The sequence below is a fragment of the Asterias rubens genome, chromosome 2 (assembly GCF_902459465.1).
Source record: "Asterias rubens chromosome 2, eAstRub1.3, whole genome shotgun sequence".
NCBI lineage: Eukaryota > Metazoa > Echinodermata > Asteroidea > Forcipulatida > Asteriidae > Asterias > Asterias rubens.
The window spans coordinates 11,739,042-11,751,843 of record NC_047063.1 but is presented as its reverse complement, the minus strand read 5'-3'; the positions used below and the strand labels follow the sequence as shown (position 1 = coordinate 11,751,843).

At 39.1% G+C, this 12,802-nt stretch overlaps 1 protein-coding gene and 1 long non-coding RNA gene across 6 annotated transcripts in view; one reads left to right on the top strand and one right to left on the bottom strand.

Annotated features, from left to right (window-relative positions):
• The window catches only part of LOC117306826, a 55,130-nt gene extending 54,623 nt beyond the window's left edge, over positions 1–507 (bottom strand). For all 4 annotated transcript variants that reach the window (XM_033791358.1, XM_033791360.1, XM_033791359.1 and 1 more), the window contains exon 1: positions 421–507. The gene's annotated coding sequence lies outside the window, so the exon portion shown is untranslated. The remainder of the gene's footprint in view (positions 1–420) is intronic.
• Positions 508–1,682: 1,175 nt separating this feature from the next.
• On the top strand, positions 1,683–2,940 carry LOC117307450. 2 transcript variants are annotated; one of them, XR_004521094.1, is made up of 3 exons: positions 1,683–1,814; positions 2,078–2,242; positions 2,833–2,940. It is a non-coding gene; the product is annotated as an uncharacterized LOC117307450 (long non-coding RNA). The 2 variants fall into 2 exon arrangements; XR_004521095.1 differs by lacking the exon at positions 2,833–2,940 and adding an exon at positions 2,740–2,788.
• The last annotated feature ends 9,862 nt before the right edge of the window (positions 2,941–12,802 follow it).

The following is a 12,802-nucleotide window of genomic DNA, read 5'->3' as shown; positions in this document are numbered from 1 at the left end:
GCCCTAACCCTAACCCTAGTGGACCTGCTTTCTAAAATGGTCTCACTTTTTAAAGTTTTTTTAAATACATTTTTCACCTCATCCTTTTCCTTGTAGCCTATTTTGAAGTTGATTGATGATCGTTAAAAAGGCCCTCACAAACAATATTAACAATAAATTGCATTGGTCCACTTTTCCTATCATTTAACAATCTTTCTAGATCTCACTCCATGTTTATCACGATTTGGATGCAGTGTAAATCATGTAGGGGCCTACGGAATATAACGGTTCTGTGGACTACCGCCTGGGAATAGGAGTGGATGGATGGAAGTTTTGGCTCATCATGATCATGGCATCGTTGTTAATGTTACTTATCTTGCAGCACACAAATTAATAACACCGCCAGGCTTATTGTTTTATTTAAAATACATTCAAACCCACCTCTCCGTTATTTTGTCCTCATTCTTATCGAAAGTCCCCGGAACTTGAAGACAACATGCAGTGTTTATCAACGATAATGGATTGTTCTGAACATGCGTAGTTTACACTAGCAACCAGACTGGTACCCTTTCAACACTATGCGTACCTGCGTGCGTAAAATAACGAGATGACTGTCTATTTCTGGCCATTACAAGTAAAGTATACCCTGCACGATATGCGACCAAAAATTTTACCATACAGGCGGTGTAGGATTCTACTCTACTCATTGACCTCTGTGCTTTTTGCTCTACACCATATACTACTGTACAAAACCAATGATTGCTAAAACCAACGGAGGGCTAGATAGGGCGCCCTCTGCCTTGTTAATCAGGGATCATTATAATGTGTTTGCAGAATAGCATGCAGAGTTTTTATTACGAAAGTGTCAGAGAATGCTACTCAATGCTAAAGCATAGTGGAAGAATCATACACAGTGCTGAAGCATAGGGGAAGAATCCTACACAGTGTTGAATCATAAGGGAAGAATCCTACACAGTGCTGAAGCATAGGGGAAGAATCCTACACAGTGCTGAAGCATAGGGCCAAAATCCTACTCAATGCTAAAGCATAGGGCCGGAATCCTACACAGTGCTGAAGCATAGGGCCAGAATCCTACACAATGCTGAAGCATAGGGGAAGAATCCTACACAGTGTTGAATCATAGGGGAAGAATCCTACACAGTGCTGAAGCATAGGGGAAGAATCCTACACAGTGCTGAAGCATAGGGCCAAAATCCTACTCAATGCTAAAGCATGGGGCCGGAATCCTACACAGTGCTGAAGCATAGGGCCAGAATCCTACACAGTGCTGAAGCATAGGGCCAGAATCCTACACAGTGCTAAAGCATAGGGCCAGAATCCTACACAATGCTAAAGCATAGGGCCAGAATCCTACACAGTGCTAAAGCATAGGGCCAGAATCCTACACAGTGCTTAAGCATATAGGGGAAGAATCCTACACAATGCTGAAGCATAGGGGAAGAATCCTACACAGTGCTGAAGCATAGGGCCAAAATCCTACTCAATGCTAAAGCATAGGGCCGGAATCCTACACAGTGCTGAAGCATAGGGGAAGAATCCTACCCAGTGGGTCCAGCATGTTATTTTTTCCAGGGGCTGCTCAAGAGGGTTAACAAAACATTCTCCTTATTTTACAACTTCCTCAGCCCATCATTAAGTCTTTGAGTGTGGACGAGAGCGTCTTCTTCCTTCCCATCTCCTCGATGATCAACAAGTACTGCATCACAGAGAACCCCTCATGTCTTGAAGACTCTGAAGTCCGCATGGCCATCGAGTACTTCCAACAACTCCTTGGATTTGACTGCACACCCACGGAAGAAGTTCCTACTTTGAAGGTAATATTTCTACAGCAATCGGCAATTGATGGGTCTTAAACATGATTAGATTAGATTAGATTAGATAGATTAGATAAGATTACGTTATCATCAAGAAAAGTGCTTTCCCTTTTACTTAACTTAGCTTTTTGTTTTCGACTGCACACCCACGGATGAAGTTCGTCTTTGAAGGTATGATTTCTACAGCAACTTTGATGAACCTTAAACTTGATGTGATTAGATTAATAATAAGATATTATTATTACTATTATTATTATTATTAGATGCTGATGGCTCTAAAGGCACTGACCAACATCCGAAGGTTGACAACAGACAGCAAGATCAGTATCATCAACAAGTGCTTTGACAATCACAACTAGGACAAGAGAACAGAGATCAGAGTTGCTGCTCTTGATCTTGTCAGACGTCTGCCGTGCAAACCAGAATATGTGAGTTCACAAAATCACTAGAATGGTAGGGGTGGGAGAAGGAGGGAGGGGGCTAGGCTGAGCCCAATTTCAAAGGCACTGGACACCTTTGCTTGTGAAAGACCAGTATTCTCGTTTGGTGTATCCCAACATATGCATAAAATAACAAATCTGTGAGAATTTGGACTCGTTTGGTCATCGAAGTTGCAAGAGAATAATGAAAGGAAAAACACCTTTTTTGCATAACTTTGTTTGCTTTCAGATGATGGCCAAAAGCCTTACTCATGAGTGAGAAATAGCGAGGGAGACGTTAATCACAAGGTTGGACCATGTTGACTTTGATGACCAATTGATTTCAAACTTTCATAGCTGTGAATCATATGCCATATCATGGGATATACTACTGAGAATACTAGTCTTTGACATTAACCAAAAGTGTCCAGTGCATGTAAGTGCAAGAAAATTTACTTTGTTTTTACATTGTTCTTCAAACTCTATAAATGTTGTTAATATTTCAGCAAACCTATGCATTGGCCATGTACAAGAACCAGCACTTTGACAGTGAGCTTTACATTGTTCTTCAAACTCTATAAATGTTGTTAATATTTCAGCAAACCTATGCATTGGCCATGTACAAGAACCAGCACTTTGACAGTGAGCTTCGCATTGCAGCCTACCGTGCAATCATGACGTGCCCAAGTGAGAACATCATGGATGCTATCCAAGAAGTCATGGTGGAAGAACAGTCTGAGCAAGGTATTCACAGGCAAAAACCTTTTTAGTGGTTATCGGTTCCTGATGATGACTAGAGCAAGCTAGTCGAAACAGTGAGACCATTTTTAGAACTCACTTGGTGGAAGTGAAGTTAATCCGAAGTCCCCTTGCTGTAATAATAATAATAATAATAATAATAATATAATAAAGACTTGTTAGGCGCAGTAAAACCAAAAACAAAAGAAAGAAAACTGATGCAACAAAATTAATCCTTGAAAACTTGTGACATAAGATAAGTTTTATGAAGAGATTTGATTTAGTGCAAGGCAAGATCTAAGATTAAGTGGTAGAGAGTTCCACATTTGTGGCGCAGCTGAAGAAAAATAGTTGTAACCCCAGCAGTGTCCAGACTTGCGTTCAATGAGGAGAAGCAAGTAGCTCTGAGATATAGACCTTTATCACGGTGCAGATGAATTTTACTCGGTACGATGAACATGACCAAGATGGTCGCAGCATGCCTATGGTCTACAGTAGCACTTGTGGACAATGAGCATCAGCTGTACCTACTTTCAAAATTGATTTTTGATTAACTTATTGTTATTCTCTCTCTGAAGTTGGGTCGTACGTTTGGTCTCATCTTTCCAACCTAAATGAGACCCCATGAGAAGTGTCTTTTTTTATACTGACTTTTGATAATTCTTCCTATTCTCTCCCTCTGAAGTTGGGTCGTACGTTACTCATGGTTACAATTTTATGACAGAATCTCAGTCCATGTCACACCCTTTTTCATCGGGGGAATGAAGTCACTAAAGTTGGCCCAAACATTAAGGTTTCAATTTCACCTGCTGACTGGACCAGTGAGAGTAGATTCCAATTATCCTCATCTCTGTCAAACTTCTCATAAACTTCAATGGTGACACTTTGTAGAGGCAGTTTCCTTTATTAGTGCATGGTGGAGGCAAGGGGTGGTTTTCTAGAGGCCATCTTCTGTAGATACTTAAAATTAAACCATGCATGAATATAGGTGCTACCATTGTTTGAAAGAAATTTACTTCAAAGTTAAATTCTAATTGTACATTTGTTACCTACATTTGATAACTAAAAGGAGCATTGTGTTTAAAAGATAGCAGTAAAAAAAAACACTGGACAATATCTAACCATGAACCTGATGAGGGTGTGTGTAAACACTACAACCACAATCATGATCATTGGTGGGTAATCAACAGAACCTAATGTCAGAAACAGAGTGTGGTATTACTTGATGAGAGACTGATGTGTGAAGAGATGTGTGTGTGTGTGCATTAACATAAAACCTGTAGCCTTTTTTGTCTCACTAAAAGTACTGTAGCTTGGAAGGTAGGCTTGGGTGCAATAACAATTAAATGTTGGTAATTCCAAGGCCAATAGAAATTGCCCAAGCCTACCATAAAACATGAGATGGTGCAGGTGAAGGTGGAAGACTTTTGAAGAAACCAGGGGTCCTTGGTGTGCACCATCAGCTAGGGTACCCCAATTGTATATGAGGACATATAGACACCTAGTTATTTCAGGGAGTTTCCGAGAGAGAACATAGTGGTTTTGGCAAGGAGGAGCTTTCTGGTTGGTGGTATCTTGGTGTTTGGACTTTTGATCAAGATCTGAGACCCTGGGCAGACACTTGCTTTTCCTGATGTCCTCCTCAAGCTGTGACCTGTGGTTGTTGGGCATTTCGGCGGTTCCTGTGGGTAATGGCAGGGTGGGAGTTCGCTGGGATGTTTGCTGGGGTATCAGGTCCTGGCTGTATGGTATGCCAACGTTGCACCGTTAAGGATAGCAGCTGATGGAATAGGGGTTATTGTGGTTGCCTCTGTTGTCAGACGGGTCTTCGTAAGTGCTTCTTGAATCTGTGTTAATCTGGTTGGGTGGTTGTCGATAGTTCTATGAGGAGGATGTATGTGGCTAATCGTGAATGTAAGGCGCTTCATTACAGGGTGTAGACTTGTAAGGTGCATATGTAGTCCAGACTTGAGGCTGGCATTGAACGGGGTCCATGGCGCCAGCACAAGTTAGTCCGGTGATGATAACTACTGATTTAATCCGTCAATGGTACCTAGATGGGTTAAATTAGTACGAGGGAGCTGGGCGAAACTTGTGTGGATCTCGGGAGATGCCAAGCTCAACTCTGTAGGCTCACATCTTGCTCGTTGGAGCCCCGGTAATGAAGTTCATTGCAGTCTTACAGGCATTATTAGTTACATACATTCTTCCCACTGAACCATCGATAAGCACACATTCAGAGGAACACATTTTCTGGAGGCCAGAGAGCCGGCTGCTGCACAGACGATCACCGTAGCTCTTATCTATCAGTTGCCTAACTTGATGCTGCAAGGTTGGCATGGCATGCAGACGGGGCTTGGAACTTCGGCCATTCCAGTGGCTTCTGCTCTGTTCATTATTCACAGGTGCCAATGAAATGCCTGATGATCACACCTCACAGCTTGTACAGGTGGGCACCAAGAAGGTCAAGTCTCTGACTAGGGCCTTGGTGTCTTGATCAGGAGCCCAGGCATCAAGATTCCATCAATAGGGGGGTAAGTCCTTGACATTACCACTTCTCTCTCCCCCCTTAGTGAAATAACTAGTGATGTCAAACCACCTGTCCTCCTATATAATGCATTGTCACCACCAATCCTTATAACACAGTAGTGCATAGTCATATTGCATGCGTGCTGCACACTTAAAACCCCTGCGCATCAACACACTTGCAGCTGACCACTTATGTCATGTGTCTAAGAAACTTGATTCAGCCTGTTTAGCTGTGTGAATACTTGACCCCAATGCTTTTGTTGCAAATCCCTTGGGGTCTACTGTAAAATCAAGAGAGAGAAATACAAACACAAGTTGGCTTTGGGAGGAACTAAATTAAAAAATTAAAAAATTATTCACATATCTTCTTTTTTGTGTGCTAAAAAGAGTATTTTTGAAATGAACAATCTTCCATGCAACTAAATGGCTGCAATTCTCCTTGAAAACATTTGTGTTTCGTCTTATTTTGATAAAATTTCATGACCAGTTGCAGGGGATGTAGATTACCTGTTGCAGACACCAACTTGTGCTGCTTAAAAAAACAAATATCAAAACTTGTTCACAGAATTGTTTATAAACCAAAATTTTAATGACAACCTAGCAATATGGGTTTGTCATTAAAAAGTGCAGACAAGTGTTAGTGTTAGGAAGTTGGGTTGACCAAAAATGTTTTGGATCATTTAAGGGTAATAAGTATCTTGAAGAAAATACTGGGCAAGTTTCTTAATACATTGACATCATCATAAGCCATCAGTTTAGCCCTGAACCAGCCAATCTAAAGACTAATTGAAATTTGTACCTCTTTCGAATGAGCAAAATAAAGAACAACAACCTTTAAAACAATTCTTTGGAAATGGCTAAATGGTTCATGGCATGACTGATGTCTTTGTGCATAAGTTTAAACATAGACATTTACCGCATGTGATGCAGCAGCGTGTAGTGCAGCCATTTATGCTCCTGGTCTGTGTTAAGGATTGCTGGTGATGTGGGTACTCTAAAAGGAAGTAGCTATGATGGTGGTTGCCCTGTGACTTCAGTCAGTTTGGTCAATTTGTGTGTTTATTGGTAAACAATCTCAACCACCCCTCCATTTGCAATCAATGCTTTACTCATTATGGAATGGAATAGAACAAGAATGCACATTTCATTGAATACTCATCAGGGTCTAATTGTTTGGAAATATTATTTCATCTGCTCAGGACTATACGATCATTAGTGCAACTTATGGGTTTCATCAAATTACTGATGCATATTTTGGAGCTCTTGGAGTTTACTGCTTAAAAGTGGTCTTCAAGGCTTTTGTTTGGTAAAAAAGAAACATTTATTTTGGATAGATTTTTGGTAAACTGATACATACTTTTCAAATGGCTTTTGATCATTATGTCATATTTTGAAATACATTTTTTAAGGACATGGGTATGTCTACTCGGAAACAATAAATTTACAGAAACGAAGGACAAGATGTACAACGTAATGAGTACGAGTTTATGGAGGGGGTGGTGGGATTGTGATGGCATTGAGGTGTCGAATGTTTAGCCAGAAATACTAAGGCTACATTTGTAGGGCATATAGCTACTTCCTATTGCATAAGGCACACCATTACATCATATAGGTCAGGTCAGGTGCTTATTTTAGCTGGCATCTGCTAACGGTAAACCTGTAGCCCGTTACAACCTGCCACAGAGAGGGCCCTCCTCACCCTGCTACAAAAACATCACCCCATTGTAGCAAAGTTGCCACCATCCAAACATCATGGTGGTGAGGACTGGTTTCTTCAAAAGCTAACAGCAGGGCCCAATTTCATACAGCTGTGAAGCAGATTGATTTTAATTTCTTTCAAAATAATTTGCAGAGCAAGAAAACACTGTGGAACTATTTATAAACAGTCCATCCACTTGACTAAATGGTTCCTGCTTGTGCTTTGCAAGTTAGAACTAATCAAAAATCCACATTGGAAGCAAAAATGTGTATATCAAAACAGTTAACAGAACCTATGAATGCATTTCATTGGTTGTGGCAGTGCTTTATTTGTAGATAAAAGACCAAAGTGTCAGATGCATATGACACTTGGGTCTACTTTTACATGTCTTGTACATACTTTGTACTTACAAAGCAATCATTTCTACAGTTAATTTCAATGGTTGATCAGTCTAGAGCTTCAGCTTGAAATTGGGTCCAACAGGCCCGTAGCGACACTACTCCTACAATTACATCCCAAGAAAATCTTGGTTCACATTTCAATTCACATGATATCTTATAATTTACTCATTTGTTTGAGTACTTTCCTGGGGATGAGGCACATACTATCTTTAGCGGTTGATCCAGGTGGTGGCCCTTGGGCCCGGGGGCCACCCCCTGTCCCCTTTATACTCTCTTCAGGAAATTTCTTAATAAAAATGTGAAAAAGGAAGAACAAATTGTTTTGCAAAATATTTGTTCTTCTCAATTCTCTCCATCAAAAACCAATCACTTATAGCCCATTTTCTCATCACACTTTGTCAGGTCAGGTGCTTATATCAGCTTGCATCGCTAACGGTAATCTGTAGCCCGTTACAACCTGTCCCAGAGAAGGGGGGGGGGGGCTTGCCATAGCCTGCTCAAATTAAGTCACCAATCACTTTGTAGCACAATAGAGTAGGCTGTCACCAGTGGTTCACTTTTTAGGCCCAGCAGGGATTTTCGAACCTTACTAGCCATTAGTCAGCTCTAACAATAATAGTGTCCCCCAAGCTACGGGCCTGTAGTAACAACCCCTCCCATCTTTCACTTCACCTGCATGTTCCATCTACCATCTACATTTTTGTCATATTCAAGTTGTGTACAGTACCTAAGTGAGACAAAAACAAAATCTAAAGTTAGCACATTTGGCATTGTTTGCCCAAAACGTATGCTCAAACAAGTTATTTTGATGTCAAGACTTAAGTTTAGTGTTTCACTGAAAAGAGGTTCACAGACATACAATATTATTTACCTGATGAAACAAACTTCTTTTGTCCTTAAAAGAAGGTGTTTTAACAAGTTGTATTCTAGAGTGTATGGCTACAACTTTTGAGTTTACAATTTTGTAAAAGTGGTGAGATATGATAAATTGAATGTGTGAATGTCCAGTGTGAGAGAGTCTGGACATTTTTAGGAAAATAAATCAGACTTATGCTAGTGTCAATCTGTTTCTGACAAGTTTCTGAGGGTATTTTACAGATTTATCAAGGGCTTCCAGCTGGATTTCCTTGTGTTTTAATGTTTCCTTTGTTTGATTTTTAAATGTTTCAGTGCAATCTCTTTTTTATATTGTATATATATTTATATTTTTTATATTTTTTATATTGTATATATATATATATTTTTTATATTTTTTATATTGTATATATTATATATATATATTATATCGTTGGCAGGGGTCTGGTTTTACACATCTTTTTACAGTTTTTATACTAACTTTTGTTTTAACCTTGACAGCCCCTGTCCAACTTGTAAATATTGTGTATGTCTAAAAATTAGAGGCAGTTGCTTGTTGTTTTTGCAAATTTATTTATTTTGTGCGACCACGCCAAATATTTTCACAAAACCCTAATTGGTACACCTGCAACGTGTACAAGAAAAAATTGAGCGCATTGTGATTGTTCTGGGTTCAACTCGTCTCATAGTTTCCTAAATTGAATTGAAGGGAAAAACTCTCAATATCTTTTGTTTTTGTTTTTTGTGCATCAGCAACCTTCATATGAAGCCTTTATTCAGCTAATCATTGACAGACAATCTTAGTAAGCTAATGTAAGACATCTGCACTACCATTCAGACTGTGGTGGGTTCAAGTCCCACCCCTCTCCTTCCTAGGTCTGATCAATCTAGCCCTACTTGTTGAAGGCATATGGCTAGGTTGAGTGAGTATAACATCATCAGAGCATTGACAAATATTTGAACGCCACACCAAGTATTTTCACAACAGCTCTATTTGTAAACCAGCCTTGTACATGTGGTGCTTCCATTCTGGGTTCATGAGACTGGTTTTAGGTTCAACTCCTCTCACAGTTTCCTAAATTGAATTGAAGGGAAAAACTCTCAATATCTTTTAAAAACATAAGTGTTCTTCAGTTTTTACATTTTGTGCATCAGCAACCATTCCGGGTTCAACTTATGAGATGGTTCTGGGTTCAACTCTTCTCATAGTTTCATAAATTGAATTGAAGGGAAATTCTCAGCAATTTTTTTCTTTTTCTTTTTGCATCAGCAACCCACATTTAAAGCTCTTTTCATTTAATCATTGACAGACAATCTTGGTAAGCTAATGTAAGATATCTGCACTACCATTTAGATTGTAGTGGGTTCAAGTCCCACCCCAATCTCCTTCCCAGGTCTGATCAATCTAGCCGCACTTGTTACCCAGCATGCCTTGTTCGTTCGTAACCCTTGGAAATGGCCATGTAATGGCTCTAAGGCATAGCCCTAGGTTGAGTGAGTACAAAATCATCAAAGCATTTAAACATTATATGAACGCCACACCAAGTTTTTTCACAACAGCTCTATTTGTAAACCAGCCTTGTACATGTGCTTCCATTCTGGGTTCAACTTATAAGATGGTTCTGGGTTCAATTTCTGACTTAGTTTCCCATGTTTACTGAAAAAATCTGAATAATAACAAAACAATGTTTTTGAAGTTTTTATGTTTTTTGCTTCAGCAAAGTAGATGCATATACCTTTGAGCATTTATATGCAATCTTGTTGGTGTAAGGTATGACATCTGCACTACCATGCAGACTGTTGTGGGTTCGAGTCCCACCCAATTTGCCTATAGGTGCTTGAAGGCATTAAATATGCATAGAGCTAGATTGCTGAAGTTCAAAATTTACAACATAACAAAAATATAATTGAAATGCCATGCCAAGTATTTTCACAAAAGCCTTAATTTGTTCACCAGCAACTTATATACAGTATGTACTTCCATTGAATGCACTCTAGATGATTCTGGGTTCAATTTATGCTCCCCATAGAACCAATCAGAGCAGTGACTAACTGAAACCTCTGAACCGGTCTTAATTGGCCAACTTCTCTCATATCTCTTCAGTCTCCTGATGATTGCTATAGCAAGCTATAGTCGAAAGATTGAGACCAGTTAAGAACTCCCTTCATGGTAGTGAAGTTAATAACGATCCTATAAGCTAAAGTAGTAGTCCCAGCCGATTTTCTACCATCAGCCTAGTTAGAAAGCAAGACAGTTCTTTTCAAACAGAGAAGTCTCCTGAAAATCTACTCCGTGGCAGTAGAATAAAGAGAAAGATCAAAATCTACCTGGCAAGTAGACACACACACACATGGTGTTACCACAAACCAAATATATATCTATACCTTGCCATGCAATGCCTCAAATCACATAGACAAAATTTCTTAAACACATTAAAATGATTGAAATGTCATGCCAAAGTATTTTAACGAAAGCAAGATTTGTAAACCAGCAACTTGTTTGCATTGTGTACTTCCAGTGATCACACTCAGATGGTTCTGGGTTCAACTGACGCCAAAGTTTCCTATATACTTTGACTTGGTCAAAAAACCATTATTGTTTTTCTGTTGTTTATATTTTGTGCTTCAGCGACTTCCCTATGTAACGCTACTGCAATACCTTTCAGCATTGATAGGCAATCTTGGTGGTCTAAGGTATGACATCTGCACAACCATGCAGACTGTTGTGGGTTCGAGTCCCACCCAATTTGTCTATAAATGTTCTAAGGTATTAAATATGCATAGCTAGGTTCCTGAAGTACAAAGCTTTCAACAAAATTCAATTTATTGAATCCAAATCAAAAAGTTGTACAAAGGCATAAAGACAAACACAGTGTACTTCCATTTCAGACTTTTGTTAACAAAACTTATGCAAACAAGTTAGAGAAAATAGCTAGGTTGTTGAAGGACAAAGTTTTCAGAGTTGTGGATGTATCATTTCATTTCTGCTCTGGAATAAAAAATACATGTTTGCATGTTCAGGGGTAGACTTTTCTAGAAATAAATTTTAACGTTGATTGAACAATGTTATCACTTGCGTGCTAACCATTCTTTTGGTTGCACCTTTTGAGCATTGCCAGCTTACCAACCTAGCAAATAACTGTAATTATGTCATTAAAAATATGAGTGACATTTGAGGTAACTATTAGATTAAAAAAAAAAAAAACATGGCAAATTTGATGATTAAAATCCTTGTGGAAGTTAATATTCATAATCATGAAATTCCTCCAATGTTGCTCAATTTATTAGAAACCTATAGTGGCCCAACAACTGTATTTATTTTCTTTTATCAGCTAAAAAAAATCATTGTGAAAGTTTATCATTCTTTTGACAAAAAAGCCATTTTCATAATTAGTAATTATCCCAAAACAAAGTAGTATAAGTCCAAAGGCTCACCTTTCTGTTCCAGTTCCAGTTCTCCAAAGAAATATTTCAAAGGCTTAATGACAACACAACACAACACAACACATATATACAACAGAAGCAGTCACTATACCAATCCCTTTAGCTGTGAGAAAGTTTCCAAAAGCTAAATCTATTTTCACATTTTACAATCACTTTTCTAAATTTCAGTGACATTTCACCTTTTTACAACTGAATGAAGAAAACATGCTAATGTATATTTACTGTTAACGTTGCTGGAGTAACAGAAACCAACTGTGCTATCATTGGCTTCATGGTGCCTGCTTTTGCTTTTAAACCTGTTTTGAAAACAAATCACTATTATTGTGTATCTGATTTTTAAAGCTTTTTATTTCTATAGAGTTGCAGCAGCAGTGCTTGATGGAACCCCACATGGACACCGTGGTGTTGGAAGATGAAAACTCAGCTGGATCACTGAACTAACTGTGGTGACCCCACTGGAGCACAAAATCACCCCTGCACTAGCCACACAAACCAGGAGAAGGAGACGGTTGTTACATCAACGGGCAGTAGCCTTCAACCACTGATGTTGATGATGCAGAAGAAAATCAGAAGGAGTTTTGAAAGTGTCACTTTGGATTGATTTTGGATGCTGGTTGGGGCTTAGTGACCACAGCTCCCCCTGGACCTGGATCCTGCCACTGGCGGACATTTTCAAGAACAAGACTGAGCAGGACACCTCAAGTGATTGCTGAAGAGTAAAGCACAGTTTCTTCTGTGAAGGTACAGAACAATTTGTTTCTAAACATTTTTGTTAACATTTTTTGTTCCCCTTTGCAAATGTGTAATTTGTATACCCGAATATGACTTCTTGTGACGGCTGTACTATCATATCAATCTCAATTATTGAGTAATTACTCAATTAGGCATCGAGGCACTACTCGC